Source organism: Dreissena polymorpha, chromosome 9 (genome assembly GCF_020536995.1).
Source record: "Dreissena polymorpha isolate Duluth1 chromosome 9, UMN_Dpol_1.0, whole genome shotgun sequence".
Classification (NCBI taxonomy): Eukaryota; Metazoa; Mollusca; class Bivalvia; order Myida; family Dreissenidae; genus Dreissena; species Dreissena polymorpha.
Genome location: NC_068363.1, coordinates 22,118,293 through 22,136,280, shown reverse-complemented (window position 1 = coordinate 22,136,280; position 17,988 = coordinate 22,118,293). Strand labels below are relative to the sequence as shown.

The following is a 17,988-nucleotide window of genomic DNA, read 5'->3' as shown; positions in this document are numbered from 1 at the left end:
ACGCAAATCGGTCCACTGAATATTCAATAGACTCAGACTCAGAGTCTTGATATTCAAAGTATGGAGAACATCCCACAGACCAGTACTTTGTTCCTTTACGCTAATATCGAGTGTTTCAAGGTGTGTGAGCGATGATACTGACTGAGACAACAACTCTGTATGATTTAATTCGAATCCTTGGTTCTCACCTTCAATAGTCAGACTCTTGACACTCAAACCTTGGAGAGCCTCCCACAAACCAGGACAAGCTTCATCCGCACCAATACGAAGTGTTTCCAGCCGTGTAAGCGATGGTAGCAAATGAGACAACGACTCTTTATACTTTACTCTACAGTTACCATACACACGCAGCTTCTTGATATTAAGGCCATAGAAAGACTCCCAAAAACCAGTAATATCTTCATCCACATGAATATCAAGTTTTTGCAGCCTCATCAGCGATGATAGTGATTGTGACAAAGACTCTTCATGCAATTCTCCCCTGCTATCATCTATTTTGAGATTTAGATACTCGATATTCAGACCATTAAGGGCTTCCCAAGGACTGTCTTTTTGAACGTGAATAGTTAGCTTTTTCATCTGTGCGAGCGATGATAGCGACTGAGTCAACGACTCTGAATGATTTATCCTTAAACCTTCCCCCTCCCAACCATCCAGTCTCAAACTCTTGATATTCAGACCATGGAGAGCCTTCCACAGACCAGGACTGTCTTCAGTCACACCAATTTCAAGTGTTTCCAGCCTCTTGAGCGATGATAGCGACTGAGTCAACGACTCTGCATGCAACTCTCCCCACTTCTTACTGCTAAAAGTCAGACTCTTGATATTCAGACCACGGAGAGCCTCCCACAGACAAGGAGTCAATTTTTTCATTGTAATATCTAGTGTTTCCAGCCTCTTGAGCGATACTGGCGACTGAGTCAACGACTCTGCATGCAACTCTCCCAACTCTCTACTGCTCAGAGTCAGACTCTTGATATTCAGACCAAGGAGAGCCTTCCACAGACAAGGAATGAGTTCATCCATTGTAATATCAAGTGTTTCCAGCCTCTTGAGCGATGATAGCAACTGCGTCAACGACTCTGCATGCAACTCTCCCCACTCCTTACTGCTTAGAGTCAGACTCTTGATATTCAGACAACGGAGAGCCTCCCACAGACAAGGAATGAGTTCATCCATTGTAATATCAAGTGTTTCCAGCCTCTTGAGCGATGATAGCAACTGCGTCAACGACTCTGCATGCAACTCTCCCCACTCCTTACTGCTTAGAGTCAGACTCTTGATATTCAGACCACGGAGAGCCTCCAACACACAAGGAGTCAATTCATCCATTTTAATATCTAGTTTTTCCAGCTTTGAGAGCGATGCTATCGTCTGTGAGAACGACTTTTCATGATTCACTCTACAATCACTGTAACCGAAACGATCCAGACTCAGACTCTTAATACTCAGACCATGCAGAATCTCCCACAGACCGGTATCATTAGTTCGGCTTATTGATATTCTTTTGTTTGGATATACGTATAGACCTATGAATCCAGTCGTGTATGATGTGTTGGCTTCGCCCTCTCCACACGCAGTTAAGTGACAGTTATGCAGAAAACAGTCCATATCACAATTACGTGTCAGCATCATGCTAAGCAGACTGCGTAGCCAGGTACAAGAACATGTGACACGGGTCAAGCGAATGTCTTTGACGGAGGGAAGTACAGGAGGAAGCTCTGTGCACTGGGTTGGATCGGCAATATTTAGAATAATGCAGACCGGAAATTCCAATGTGCCCACACTGGCAGAATCTGAAAAAATAATAAAGTTTTAGCAATGCTTATACATAGTAAATGTGGTTGCATTTGTTCAATATTGTATAATTAAAACTAAAACAATGTTTTAGTTTCAGAACGCATCCCGTCATAAAACATATAAATCAGAAGTATTATTGTAGTGTTGTTTAGCTAAAAATATTCAATACTATAAGTTTTATTTTTTTCGAATGGTTCACTTAAATTATTTCCAACTTGCAAACACGTTTACAATACGTTTGTATGAGTGTTATATTCATACTATGTTGTGTTCCACATTACTAGTCATATGCATGCTGGTATAAATGAATCATTTAAATCAATATATAATCCACAATGAATATGCCGTAGGTTGTAAACTAACAATGGCAATTTTCTATGAACTATTGAAAATATACTATTTAGATACACTCCCTTATCTACATGCATAAATAAATGACAACCCAGACAGCTTGTATTACCAAACACCTCGCATCGGTTATCTCCCGTACAGAGTATACCGTTCCTACTGCCATACAAATCAAAATTACTGCAACGAGATAAGATTGTTATAATTAAATGCCAACAATTGAACATATCTACACACTGCAATAAGGTTGCAAATCTGCTAATTTGCATTAACAATGCTTCGTTCTGTAGGGTAATAGACACGTGTTTGCAAACGTTTTGCTAGCTTACTTTAATATTTAACCCATTTATGCCTAGTGGACTCTACCATCCTTCTAAATTGGATTAATTTATTTCCAAAATTAGGGATGTCTAGTATATGTATTTCTATATAAAGAATATTTTTTTACAGAAATTCCTTTAAGCAAACAGCGCAGACCTAGATGAGACGCCGCATCATGCGGCGTCTCATCTTGGTGTACGCTGTTTGGCAAGGTATTTTTTCTAGACGCTAGGCATAAATGGTTTAATGTCAATTACATTTATTTGTATGTTTCACTTATTTTTTGCTGAAGTGAAGTTGAATTATATAGCTAACAAATGGGTTTAAACCTTGTGGATCTTTATAATTTATTGTTATTGTGAAATTTCCCTTTGACGGTAAACTTCTCGAGAGTTTCCGGCATAACACTATTTTTCTTGAAACATTTATTATGGCTTCTGAGCTAGATTTTAAGAAATAATATAAAGCGTAGATATTAGTTTGTTAAGAATAGTCATTAAGTAAAGAATACCATATGCAATTAGCAAAACATGGCAAATAGAAACAACCAAGTAGTTACACGTTGAATTGTGTTATTTAGTATATAAGACATGTGTAAGATATCACCATACATCGAGATGCACTGTTTGACAACAAGAGCATTTTCTAGTTTCGGTCACAGAATAAAAAATGAATGAATTATATAAATGCGTCAGCGAAATAACACAAACGTCGGAGACTCATACTGAAAATACGAAACATTATCGTTAGAAAATGAAGAATTTGATTTCAAATTAAAACGGTACATTGATTATTTAAATTAGTTTTAAAATCACGTTGGAACTATTTCGATTTTAATGCCGAGTATAAAGAATATGACATTTCAAATTACAAAAATCCCGACACGTTTTCAAACATATTATTTTTTGTCAAAATACAACGTAAACGGTGCAATTTGAGAAGATTAACAGCAATAAAACTTAATGTTATTAGGCATAATGCTTACATTGTTCCTCTGACACTTTGAGCTGTTTAGCTCTTACTTCTCAAAATGTTCTGAATAAGTGTAATGAAGAGTGGCGGTCAAGTTTTTCTAGTTTTTCAACAATCCCGAACAAGTTTCGAACTCAGCTGTCATAAGAACGTATGTTCTGACCGAATGTCATGTAATTTGAAAAACAAATCGGATTGAGCATCGATAATTTATCACTACAGTCATATGAGGGAAAATGCTCAACCTTCAGTCGGCCATTCGTGTTAAAGATCCGGAAATATATCAACTAAGCTAAGATATCATTAGAAGATATGTTCTGACAGAGTTTAATAAAGACTTAACATAAGGTATGGCCACAAGAGCGTTACCATGGTTTCACTAAGTTAATTTTAGGGAAGCTGCCCGCCTCTTAATGAATTCATTTTTCAGGTCACCGGAACACTTTGTTTTTATTAAGCCGATACATCATAACACAAAATGTTCTAGTCAAGCTTCATGATAATTTGACTAAAATGCGACTTCGATAGTGTTGAGGCGGTTTCACTATAGCCATACTATAAAAACTGCCAAACCACCGTGCTGTCATGTTTCCTTACGAGCCGCCCACATTAAATAAATATTCGAGCAATTATTAAAACAATGTCTTGACCAGGGGACCGTTTCTTAAAATTACGTACGTTCAAAAATCATGCGTAAGTGCAAAATGTTCAGTTAGTAGCGTTTCTATAAACTTCGTAAAGTTACGTTTACCGTATTTTTGCACGTAATGTTACGTGTGCTCAAAGGCTCACGTAACTCAGTAATTTAGCATAAATATGGCGGCGTATGCACCGATAATTCGGAGAACCGAACGTAGACTACGAAATCTACGAGCGCAACTTCATTTTAGTTAATTTAAACCTTTATCTATGTTAAGATCTTGGTAGGGCATGGGAAGATACTGTAACGGAAAACCTGCGTTGATTGTGCATGATCTATTGTGTACGATTGTGTATTGGAGTTCTATTAAAAGAGGAAATTTTACATGTTCGAATCGATTGTTGTTATGATTTGTTCGATTTTCCTTTTGACAATTCATTCAACTTTCGTATTGAACAAGGCTTTATCCATCACAAGACGCCAAGTTGAACTCAACGAATGTGACGTTTGCTGATTGATAGAATTGATTCATTGTAAACATGGGTTAAAGTATACTTTTTCTGTAAGAATTATTTATTAGAATTGTATAATCTACGTTTTTGTAAATAGTTGCATTTATATTATACTGCTGTGTCAATGAATGACAATTATACAGTAGTCTGTGCTAATATTAATTCAATTAATTTTAGCACAGATAATGAGATTACTGTATAATTGTCATTCATTGACACAGCAGTATAAAATAAATGCAACTATTTACAAAAACGTAGATTACTGTATACAATTTTTATTGATATGTCAACAGCGCTTCTTATAAATGTGAATACGGTTGTCACTTTATTGTTGAATTTGGCACATTTACCCGTACGAAATAATGGGGCGGATTCCGGGCGTAATTTGGGCGGAATTGGCACGTAATATTAGAATTACGCCCGTACAACTGGCGGAATGAGTTTTACGCCCGGAACTAAAATTATTTCTGGGCGTAATTCAACTGTTTTTTCCGGGCGTAAAACAAATCTGGGCGTATTTTTATACTTAGAATTTGTATGATGGAGATTTGTGGACGGAATTTTGCACTTTGTTTCTTTCGTGGGGCAGAATTTCATACTTATAAAATATTTGTGAAGCCACATGACAGAATTTTGAACTTAGTAGTTTTTACAGAGAGTAATATTGGACTTAGCAAATTTCTATGAAGCTGAACAATAACTTAATAAATTTAATTTAAACCAAAGTACTGAACAAAATATTACCAGTAACTGATAACTTAAATAAAAATATTTAATTTTATTTATACATTTGTACAATCAATGAACATCCATTATAGACACAACTATTTCAGTCACAGTAAAATTAATTCAGCATAAAGCTTTGATCTTATTTATGATTTTCATGTTCAGATTCTAAAAATATTTTGTAGTATTTTTATACTTTATTTGTGAGAAGCTGAACAGGAGACAGACTTGTGAACTTGTGATCATGAATAATACTCTTAGATTTTGCATTATTTTTGGCAATATTGTTGTTAAAAAAATATTAGGAGATAACAATAACACATTTTAATTAAATATATTTTATCTATTGCTGACTTTTACAGTTTCCACTTATAATTTTAACTCTGAGGGATGACCATGCATTAAAAATCTATTTGCACTTATTTTTTTTAATTCACTCCTTTAATTCTTCTTCTTTTTGAAAATTTTGCTTTTAATATTTTTTTCATGATTACAATAAATACTGTAAAGTTTAATAAAGAACAAGACTTGGTAATGTTTTCATCATTTTAAGGTTTCCTTTAACATTAAACACACAACAATGTAGTTTAATATTATTTGTTTATATCATCAATATGAATGCAGTTTCTCTGCATGTTACTCTATATTTTTTTATTTTTTTATAGTAGTTAAGATTTCCACAGTCTGAAAAGACCATAAACATACCAAATATTAATTTAATCTCAGATAAACACCAGCTGAGTTGATCTCAGGTATTGTGCTGCCCATTCAATACCCTGAGTCACATCTGTACATGTTTATAAACCATCTGGGCTTATCAGGCTTCAGTGGATTGGTTCAGTGGTACAGGAAGTGAGTGGTAGAAGTTGCTGTTTGAAAACATTAAAGCGGTTAAGCAAATTACTGACTCTGAACTAAATTGTCAGTATAATAGCAAAATGAGGACTAAACTGTAGTGAAAAAATGTCTTGCAGGGAGTACTGTGTCAAAAACAATTTGTATTTAATACATCACATAATGTGGAAATGAACAATAAGTTTGTTGCAAAAAAGGTTCAAAATGGCTCAGGTTTAACTGTGATTTTGTCTCACCAACTTCCTGTGTTTTTGGAATACTGCAGAAAAGAATAAAAGGTTTGTATTTTTACTCCTTTATTCCTCTATTATTTAGATTATTAACTGATATAATTGTAATTGTATTTGTGTACTGTCCCAGTGGGTTTTTTGTAAAAGGATGAATGAAAAGTAGACGGGCATCTGAAGGAAAAACAACACAGTTTAAAACTAAAATGAAATACACAAATTTCTTTAAAATATATAGTAAGTACTTAAATTAACATTTCATTTTCAGATTATGTCATAGGATTAGGGAGAAAGGTTGCTGGTGGCATAACAAATTTTCCCTTCTCGGACCTCAAAAGCCACATCACAAATTGAAGAATTTGTTTGCAAGAAAGCACAGTGTTGAAAAAAACATGTTGTGAAAAAATGAACATTTTTATATTTGCTCTGTGTGCGCGCCCGGATGATGAGCACAAAGCAGTCCTTGACAAAGGAAAGCCGGATTTGTTGCTAGGTAAATCACAATTTTCCTATACAAGTTATTGTATTAATTATTAGTTTGAAATAGTTAAGTTCAAAATAAAGATTAATTCGAATTATACGATTAGTGATCCTCAGGGCTAGGCCTGTCAATAACAGAGTGTCTCAGTACCTTGCCGCACTAAGATCCAAACCTGCCCCCTTTGACCCCCAACATGTTTTAATTGGTTCTGATCATATGATTTTACAGAATATTCAATGAATTTTCAATAAACTACTTTTATTTTAACAGTGAAACTAGTTTTATCAATTAAAAAATATTTTTAAATGAAAATGCACGTAATATAAAATAATATGCGCATATATAGCACAGGTTATTTGAAAATATTCCACAGGGATAAATATCCAAGCACGTTCAAAAGTGTACTATTTGCCAAATTTGGACCCTGTCTTTTTCAAATCCTAGCTGGGGCCCTGGCTTAGATAAAAAGTTTGAAAAAGCAATTAATTCTACATAAGTTGTTAACAGTATTTGCAATAGGGGAACTGTAGTTGTACTAAATATCAAATTGCATTTCAGATTATGACATAGGATGGGGGAAAATCGTGGACCTGAACAACACTGTGATAGAGAGGAATTCCTTCTCAAGAAAGCAGTTTAAAAAACGCATTCAATGTGAAAGAGTGAACTTTTTTATTTTGGCCGTGTATAAGAACAGTTTGTTTTTTAAAAACTGCATGTCTATCAAATTATTTTTTATGTATATATATTGAATATGTTTCTCTTTAAAAGCTACATTGTATCTTAAAAGTATCATCAAAATTAGGAACGAAAATGCGTACATTTTCCGCGTAAGTTCCACATTTTTTGTGACTGCGGAAAAAATGCGGGGATTTAGCATTTGTTCCGCATTTGCAGAAGTATAAAATGGTGATCCATGTTTTTAAAATGTATTAATATCTTAAAATTAATATAAAGATACTATGTTAAATGTATCTTGTCATAATTTTGACTAGTTCTTAGCTAACCTAAGCACAAAGTGCTCATGTTGAGCTTTTGCGATCGCCTTTTGTTTTTTCAAATGGCCTGTCCTTATATGGGTATATGGGTATATTTACAATATGCATGTAATCCGACTTCCGCCCGGTATCTAAATTACGCCCGTAATCTAAGTCACGCCCTTAATTTTAACATTCCGCCTGTAATCTGAAATCCGCCCATAAACTGCTTTCCGCCTGTAATTTAAAATTCCGTCCCACCTCATTTACATATTTCGCCCCTGTTTTCCGCCCGGATTACGCCCGGAATCCTCCCCTCTTCTTAAAATCATATATAGAAAAATACGCCCGGAAATATTTTTTTACGCCCGGAATTTAGTTTGCGATTCCGTGCCGATTCCGGGCGGAACATTTCGTACAGGTATACAGTTTAAGCAGAAGTTCTGCATCAAGATCCATTTCTTTGGAAATAATATCATGCATATATCATTTTGTCAAAACTACATAAAATAAAATATACTGTAGAGACTGTGAGATACAACCTGTCGACATGTTAGCTCAGTTGAGTTAGATTGGTCTTTGTCAGCTCTGGTACAACTTGAAAGTTCCCTGGGTACTCTTATGTATGCTACACTATACCCTGGGTACAGAAAATATACTTTAACATACCCAGGAATACTTAGGCTAAATCTGCTGTTGTTAGTTCTATTTTCAAATTAATAATGTTTCTGTTTACATTCTGTGAAATGGCCTCCGCGATGATATTATTGAAACTCGTACACAAAAAAGCATATTGAGTTAGGTTTTATTCAAAGAGGATTTTGTTTCGTATTCGGAAGTGCGTTTGATGACATCAGATTTTTAGCAGGAATAAAACTCTGTACCCAGGGTACATTGAAGTGTACTTAAGAGTACCCCGGGTACTTTTAAGTAGTACGGGGCCAATAATGACCAATCAAGCTTCAGTTGTTTAAGCGCTGCAATTATTAACTGGAAGTAAAGGTCAAAGCTCACACACTTGGCTAACTTTGCGCAATGGTTATTGTAACAACTAAAACTTAAGTTATCTGAATACTAATATTAATAATGGCTAATTTTAAAGTAGGTTTGAAAAGTTTTCACTGTTGAAGTAAATTTACTGAAAACATGTATTGAAATATACCAAATATGTCATTTTATACAAAAACTGTCAAAACACTATGACTTTTAAATCAATGAGATTTGTTTTTGGTAAGTTACAGTTGTTAGATGCTCAAAGTTGTATTTTTAGCGAGGCTGTTTTCGGAGAGAGAAAACCCAAGCTATTGTCATAGCTAGCTAGTTGTCCAACGTCCGCCCGTCCGCTGTAGGCAATGTGCTAAAACCTTAATATTTGGCTCTAAAATCAAAGTGCTTCCACCTTCAACTTTTAAACTTCGTATGTAGATGCACTTTGATGAGTTCTAAATGCCACACCCATTTTAGGTCACTAGGTTATAGGTCAATGTCACTGTGACCTCTACACAAATATAAAATTCTGACAAGCTTTCACAGCCCAGCATGGCACCAGATATGCGGTGCTCTTGTTTATTATCAGATTTCATCGGTAATCAATCATATTTATATCATATTGATGGCAAAACTTTGTTGTTGCTGTATGCTTTACAATCATTTTTTCTGAGTTTTTAGGTTTTTTACAAAGAAATTTTAGAACACAAACCATGGGACAATACAAAAACATTTCATTTTGTTTTGGTATAATCAACATTCAAAATCTTTAATTTTATTATCATAAATGCAGTTGCCATGAAGAAGAAGTGTCAAATTTTAACTAAGGTCATTGTTAATCTTTACTGTCTGAAATATTTAATTACTAATTTTAAGATTATTTTTTAGTTTCCTATAAACCATATGGACACATCAAATGCAGTTTGATTGATATGTTCAAATAAAATTGTCATAAGAAGTTATTTAGAACCTTATTTCTTTATAGGTGGTCACACAGATTGACAGAAAACTATCAACAATCAATTTTTTTCCCAATATCTTTGAACACATTTCTTTCTTTCTACTGTGTTTTTGTACATACTGTAATGTCCATTTATACCATTTAAAGTTCTATAATAATGCTGTAAACATCGCAAAACTCACTTTATTTTATCTTATATTGTGAAAAGCAATGCTGCGAATTTTCTCTTTTTTATACATACAGTTATTTTATACCAGTTTTTGATGGGAAAAAATAGAATAAGGTTTACTGTCTTTATTATTATAAGTAAATGTATTTTTTAATGTTTTAAATCCATTAACTTGTACAAATAAATAAGAAACATAAAATAGACAATGTTTGTGTTGTGTAGTGCATTTACTACTATTGTAATCAAATAATTTAAATAATACCATTTTTGTTTTTTCACTTTTAACACCATAGTTATGCATAATATTCACATTAAGTTATTTGTCAAAAACATAACTTATTAGACAATATAAATTCAAAAGAAGTTGTTTGTTTTGCACTAAATAAAGCTTTTTGCGGAAACGTATGCTATCAGTGTATGTGTTCAAAAATCAATTGATTTTTTTTAAAGATTTGAACTGAAAAAAACAACAGATTTTACATATTCTCATTATTATGTATCTTTCCCAAACACATGAAAAAACATTTGATTAGCACAATTTTTACTGATTTTTTAAAAAAATATAATGGAAATTTAATATCAAGTATATGGACACATATTTTTAATAGCATAATTATTAGAACCTTGCAAGAATAAATTGTGTCATCCTGACATGATTCAACCAGTAAAATTTAACTTCATAAAAATAGGAACATTTAAAAATGGTTTGCTTTCTCCCTGTGTTTTGTTCATATGTACATTAAGCCAGATGTGTAAAACTTTTCCATGAATTTAAATTAATGCATTAGTTTCCATTAGTGAATGGCATTATGTTAAGTATATTATGAGTGACTGAACTTTTTCACAAATATTTCAGTCATTGTGTTGGTAAAGCATGTAAAGTGATTCAGGTTTACACAAGTGCCCGCTTGTCATACCAATTACCCCATACCAATGACCCAGGATGGATCCCGATTTCTCAAATTTTGTATTTAGAACTAATCACAACTGGTACATACCCTGACATATATTTTACCAATCCATGCTTTTTTTTAAATATTGAACAAAAAATATAATATAATAATATATGTGAAGAAGCATACTTTATGATAATTGAAAATGCCTATTGTCTCAAATTAATAGAAGCATTCATGGACAATGTTAATTTATCACAGAAAAAAGATTCTCATTTTAAATGAATTTATGAGTAAAAATCTGTTGTTGTTTTTATAAAATTATCTAGAAGTGCAACAAGTGAATACAAGCTACAGAGTTTGTTAATTTTTCTAAAACCATACTGTACTACTGTACATTATCATTGATCAGTAAATGAAATATAAAAAAAAACTACCTTCTTTACAGAGGCCATTGCTGATGTTCTTCTCATTAAAGGACATTCCTTTTGTAATTCAGTGACGCACTAAACATAATCAAAGATACCCTTCCAGTAAATTGAATTCCTGTCAGGAAACTCCTTGATTATGTTTCTGTAAATTCAGATGTGTAAGCTACAATACACATGCCTGTCTTCTCAGTATTATCCATCCATTTTTTCCAGTTTGCTCCAGCAATTCCAGTTTGAAATATATCTGACTAACCTTCGTAAAAGATTTGCTTCAGTAAGAATCATCTCTTCTGTTTTAACAAAGAGCATATCGTGGGCTTAGCGCAAAACGGTTGTAACTCCATTTTTTGAAATTTTACAGGAGAGACAAAAAACTGCCCAATTTTTTTAAACATATCTTGCTGGATTTTATTAAAAGAGCATATATTTGGTTAGTTCCAAGCAGTGTTAAAAGACTCATTTCCAATCTGTAGAATAATTATGGAAAGAGATATTTGAACATGTTCAAGTTACAACCATTTTCCACCTGAAATTTTGGAAAATTTCATTTATTTTTATGCAATAGGGAAGTAACTCAAGTAAAAACTGTTTTCCATTTTTAATTTGGGCAGATTTTAATATTTATTTGTGTGTTAAATGGAAGTATCTCATCATGTACTCTTTATTCTTCATTATTAGTAAAAGAAAGCAAAACTTATTATAGTTACCATAAACTTTCAACAATCATAAAACATTTTTTTGAACAAATACAATCATTTTAGTATTGTGTATAAAATGTATTCATAATTATTCCACACATTATTGATATTCGTTTTTTTTATAACATAATTTGTTGTTTACTTTAATAAATTGAATTAAATGAGATCTTTAAACGATTTTTTTTAATCATCTAAAACTATTCTAGAGATCTACATGATCAGCTAAGATTCAACTTATGAGATATTTATTTTATCCTTTATTATACATTACCGAAAAAGTTTGTGATTTTATACTGCAGTCTCGACAAATGCAATTAATGAAGCAAAAAATAATATTTCCAGTATTAAAAGATTTTTACTCAAGCCAACTTAATTAATTAATTAACTTATTTCCTGCCGTTCATGTACATCATTTTTCTACAATGCTTATATATAATACTATAATTAATTATAAAGAATATAATTATTTTTACGGTTCATTCACTTGATTCTTTAATGAATAAAAAGGAATTTAACACTATGTTGAACATAGGTAAATTAATAAAATTAACAATAAAGAAAGTTCTAGAACAAGTTAATTTTGTTTCAAAAAGGTAGAATTGAGATTTTGAAAATAGAATTGAGACTTCTGCCAAGTATGTACTTGTATTCAAACATATTTTAGCATCACAATAATTCCCTTGTTACTTTGTTCAATTTGGTCTGCAGTTATTTAACACAAAAGAATTAATAGCTTAAGATTTGATACCATAAACGCTTTAACTGGGTATAACAGCAAAAGTAAGATCATTCATCAACATGACTTGTCAGACTGTTACAATTATACCACTATGTGGCATGTCAGACTGTGACAATGGTACCGGTATGTATTATGTTAGACTGTGACATTGGTACCAATATTAAGCATGGCAGACTGTGACAATTATATCAGTACATAGCATGTGAGACTAAGACAATGGTACCAGTACATAGCATCTGAGACTGTGACAATGGTACTGGTACGAAGCATCCCGTCTGTAGATCTGCCATAGTCATTAGCACTTTTCTATGGAATTCCATAGAAAATATTATGGAATTCTACAGAAATCGATGGAAATCCATGGAATTTGATGGAATTCCATCCACTTGCCAATTTTCCATCTGAAGCTGTTATGGAATTCCACGGAATCTCAACTAAAATTCCATGCATTTCCACGGAATGTATGGAAAACACCATGGAAAGTTGGACATTTTTTTCAACGGAAATTGTTATGGAAAATAACTAATACATTTTCTTGGATGGAAATCAATGGAAAATAACTTAGAAAATTTTCGCTGGTTGTCTGAAATGTAGTTGTAGTTTAATACATGTATGAATTTATTTGCATCATGTATTTTGTATTTAAAAGAAAATGAAATAAAGATAATTATAAATTTGTTCTAGAAATTGGAATAGTTCTGGAACTGTTCCATATTTGTGTTCTAAAACGTATGTTCTGGAATTGTTCCAAAACGGTTTTTTAGAATAAATCCAGAACATTTGTGGAAAATGGCTAAGGACTGAAACTGTTCCAATAATTTCAAGAACCTTTTTAGAACATTTCAAGGACAAAATATGGTCAAACATTTCTAAAATGTTTTAAAATGTAGTTCTAGAACACATCTAGAACGCTTTAAAGGGGCCTTTTCACAGATTTTGGCTTTTTTTTAACTTATTCATTAAATGCTTTATATTGATAAATGTAAACATTGGATCATAAAAGCTCTAGTAAAAAATCAAGAAAAAAAATAAAAAAAAGGAAAAGAACATTGCCCGGAGCAGATTTCGAACCAGTGACCCCTAGAGTCCTGCCAGAGTCCTGAAGTAAAAACGCTTTAGCCTACTGAGCTATTCCGCCGAGTACACATTCTTGATGTATTTTATACCTTATATAAGCAAACTTCGTAGTTTCACAAAATTTAACGACAAAAACAGAACTCTCCAAATTATTCAATCGTTTCGCGTTGCAACGCTTTATAATTTTTAGGTTTTAAAATCGTCAAAAGATGCATATAATGGCTATTTTAGAGCATGGTTAATGTTCAGTATTACTGTTTCCTCACAAATATCATAACTAAAACGAAAACTTACGAATCTGAAACAACTTTTTTCAATTTTGTCAATTTACCAAAGCGTGAAAAGATCCCTTTAAGAACCAGTAAGTTCTACAAAAGTTCTTATGGGGAATAAGAACACATATAGAACACCTTACACTAACAAATAGCCAAATAGTCTTCATAGTAGCGACAGCAGCAGCAGCAGTAGTAGTAGTAGTTGTAGATGTAGTAGCTGTATTATTAGTAGTAGTAGTTGTTGTTGTTGTAGTAGTAGGTGTTGTTGTAGTAATTGATATAGTAGCAGTAGTGTTGTTTATATCAGTAGAGGTTGTGGTGGTAGTAGTAGTAGTTGAAGTAGTAGCATTAACAGTTTCTGTAGCAATAGTAGTAGCAATAGAAGTAGCAGTAGTAGCAGTTGTTGCTGTAGTAGCAGTTGTTGCTGCTGCTGTTGTTGTTGCTGCTGTTGCTGCTGCTGTTGCTGCTGTTATTGTTGCTGTTGTTGTTGGTGGTGGTGTTGTTGATGCTGTAGTAATTAAAGTAGTAGTTCTGCAGAAGTAGGAGTAGTTGTTACTTTCAAAGCAATTTCTACAAGTTTAAATTCCTTAACCCTGTCCAAGTGGTATACACACTGTTTTTTCTCAATATCAAACTCAGCCAGTCCAGGTTGTCAAATAACAATCTATCTGATAAGCCAAGCATGTGTTGTACATCAGATGTTGGGTATGTTTGCTGCAAATCTATTGGTTATAAGATATAACAGCCTTTTCTAATTGGCTTAATTCAAATACAGAAAGTTTACCTGTTAGATTGAAACATGAAACATGGTGGACAATGTACTGGTTTAATTTGTTAAAATAAAGTTAAAGACATTTAACAAACAGAAGAGTTCATTAGTTTTTCCATTAAAAACACTTTCTTAAAATACTTATGTATTTATATCATTTGGAAAGTGACATGAAATATTGCTAAAGAGTGATGCATACAGTGTTTGAGCAGTCTGTCTAGGAATAGAACAACAACTGAAGGTTTGTGATTTTTATTATTTCTAAATATTCCTTTAAATTTAATCTTCTTATGACATTATTGTAGACCTTTTTATGTGATATTTGAGGTTTTAGTATGGCCAATATTAGTTTAAAAGCAGCTGTCACCCAAATTTTCACTTAGTGGAGTTTGCAGGTTGAAAAAGGAAGTAATAAGACCGATGTGGAGAAATTTATAACGTTGAATGCAGTATCGGAATTTTATCATGCAAGGTTATGGAACTGCAGGCTAAGGAAGTTTTTTAATGTGCATGTTGAGCACTCAATGTTCATTAATGGTGTTAATGTTTATTATTATCCCCCGCCATAGGCTGAGGGATATTGTTTTGGCGTTGTCTGTCCGTCCTTCCATCCTTCCGTCTGTCCGTCTTTCCATCCGTCCGTAGCCATATCTTGGAAGTGCTTTGGCAGATTTCACTGAAACTTGGTATGAGTATGTATATTGATAAGAGGATGATGCATGCCAAATGGCATTGTACACCATTAGTTAATAACAGAGTTATGGCCCTTTGTATCTTGAAAAAATGCTTTTTGTGTGTCCAAGGCTATATCCTGGAAGTGCTTTGGCGGATTTCATTGAAACCTGGTTCGAGTATATATATGGATAAGAGGATGATGCACGCCAAATGGAATTGTACACCATCTGTTAAAAACGGGGTAATGGCCCTTTGTATCTTTAAAAAATGCTTGTTTGAGTGTCAAATATAATACTTATGTGTCCAGAAGCATGTTGGCGGGGGATATCAATTCAACGTATTTGCTTGTAAATAAAAAATTAAACCAATGGAATTGGTTTTTAGGTATCTGAGTGTGCATTTTCATACCAATAGAATTACACATCATTCTAATTATAGCAATAATAAATTTGTACTAATCATACCAACAAATTAAGTTATGCTTAGTGCTTTGCGATGTATTCACTTCGTTTTTAGTTCTCTTTCTAAAGACCATTTAACAACTTAATATTTAAAACAATTCATGAATTACGTTCCCTATACATTTTCATTATGTGCTTTAATTTACCATTGACCAGTTGATGGAAGATACTGCAGAGTTTGGCAGGGAAATAATCCAACAGCAAAGCGGCTCTTTAAGCGCATTTACCTAGAGGACTTACAGGGCCACAAATTCATGGTAAATATTGTCATGCCCTGGGCTAGATAAGTTATTTAATGTTAACCACCTGAAAGTATTTTGTCTTTTTGGAATTCAATATATTGGTCTAAGTCAGTTACACTTTTCTGGATCCCCATAACTTTAAAAGTTCTAAGTATTTTTTCATGAAACTTGAAACATGAACAGATGACAATAAGGACATTTTGCACGTCATTTCATGTTGTTTATAATGCAAAAATTCTGGTTGCTTTGGCAACAAATATATTTAACAAACTTAAAATAGTGAAGTTTAACAGGTAGGTGACCATATTGCTTTGCATTCTCTTGTTATAGTTTGAGTGTAAATAACTCTTTGCTTTAGATATTTTTATTATTCTTTATTCTGTAGAGCACATGTGAGCAGTATACAATGTACCTCATACCAAAAAGGACCCGGAGGCAGTGACTGGTGTTCAATATTCTCAGAAGAAAAGGAAAATGGCAGTGGAAGACTTGGACAAACATTTTTAAAAACTAGCCTCTGTGTTAAGCCTGGCAGTCTGTGGCTGGTGACATGTTTTATTTTGGTTACTTCTTGTATAAAAAAGACCAGTTATTTATTTTGTGAATTGTATTTTGTGTTTGTTTTTTGTCTTAATTTATTTGTTGTTTTTTTAATTTAGGAATTTAAAACTTGGATAATTGAATAAAGTCCGTGTTCAACAGTATTGAGCATAGAATAATAAATAACAAATTTACATCAGTTGTTAATTTGTTATGTATTACAACATGTATTATTAACTATGCTCAGTACTTGAATACTGGCTGTCTGCATGAGAATTTGTTTTCTAGAAAGTTGGTTTCAGACTTAAATATTTGAAGTTAACCTTCGGAACTTTTCTAGAATTGTACTGGAACACATCAACTAGAACTGAACTTCTGTTATCATACTGAAAGTGTTCTAGAATTAATAAGGAACAGTTATTGAACGTTAAAATTTATGAGAAAAAACTCTAGAACAATTGTGCGTGATGTGTGTGTGCATGTAATTGTGTGTGTTTATGAACATATGTGAGAAAGGAAGTATACTTGTCATAAGAGAAATGTAAAATTCTACTTCTATGTTTTATATTGTGCCTTTTATAAGTTTTTCTTTTCTCACCTGTATATGCGTGCATGTTTATGGATGTGTTTTTGAATGTGTGCATGCATGCCTGTGGTTAAGAGAGTTGGTACTTTATGAAAATGTAAAACCACTCATTTTTGAATATGTACTGTGACTGCATGTGTGTGGTTAATGATTGATGCCAGATCTTGTTCTTGTTTAACTTCTATGATGAAACCTTTAGTTACATTCACATCTGTTTTTCAAAATCAATAAAATGCCTTTGATCTATAATCTTTTTTTTCTATTTTATTCCAGCTTTTTATTAAATTCCATAGCTTTTCACGGAATTCCATGGCATTCTATGGAATTCCACGGCATTCTATGGAACTCCACGGCATTCCATGGAATTCCACCGCATTCCATGGAATTCCACGGCGTTCTATGGAATTCCACTGCGTTCTATGGAATTCCACGGCATTCTATGGAATTCCACGGCATTATATGGAATGCCACGGAATTCTATGGAATTCCACGGCGTTCTATGGAATTCCACGGCATTCTATGGAATTCCACGGCATTCTATGGAATTCCACGGCATTATATGGAATGCCACGAAATTCTATGGAATTCCACGGCATTTTATGGAATTCCATCCCATATCAAGTCCC

General features: G+C 33.1%; 1 protein-coding gene and 1 long non-coding RNA gene across 2 annotated transcripts in view; one reads left to right on the top strand and one right to left on the bottom strand.

Moving 5' to 3' along the window:
- The window catches only part of LOC127845905 (uncharacterized), a 147,212-nt gene that overhangs the window by 91,938 nt on the left and 37,286 nt on the right, over nucleotides 1-17,988 (bottom strand). The gene's annotated exons all lie outside the window — the stretch shown is intronic.
- On the top strand, nucleotides 14,949-16,846 carry LOC127844158 (uncharacterized). Its single transcript, XR_008032589.1, has 3 exons — nucleotides 14,949-15,099; nucleotides 16,151-16,251; nucleotides 16,622-16,846. It is a non-coding gene; the product is annotated as an uncharacterized LOC127844158 (long non-coding RNA).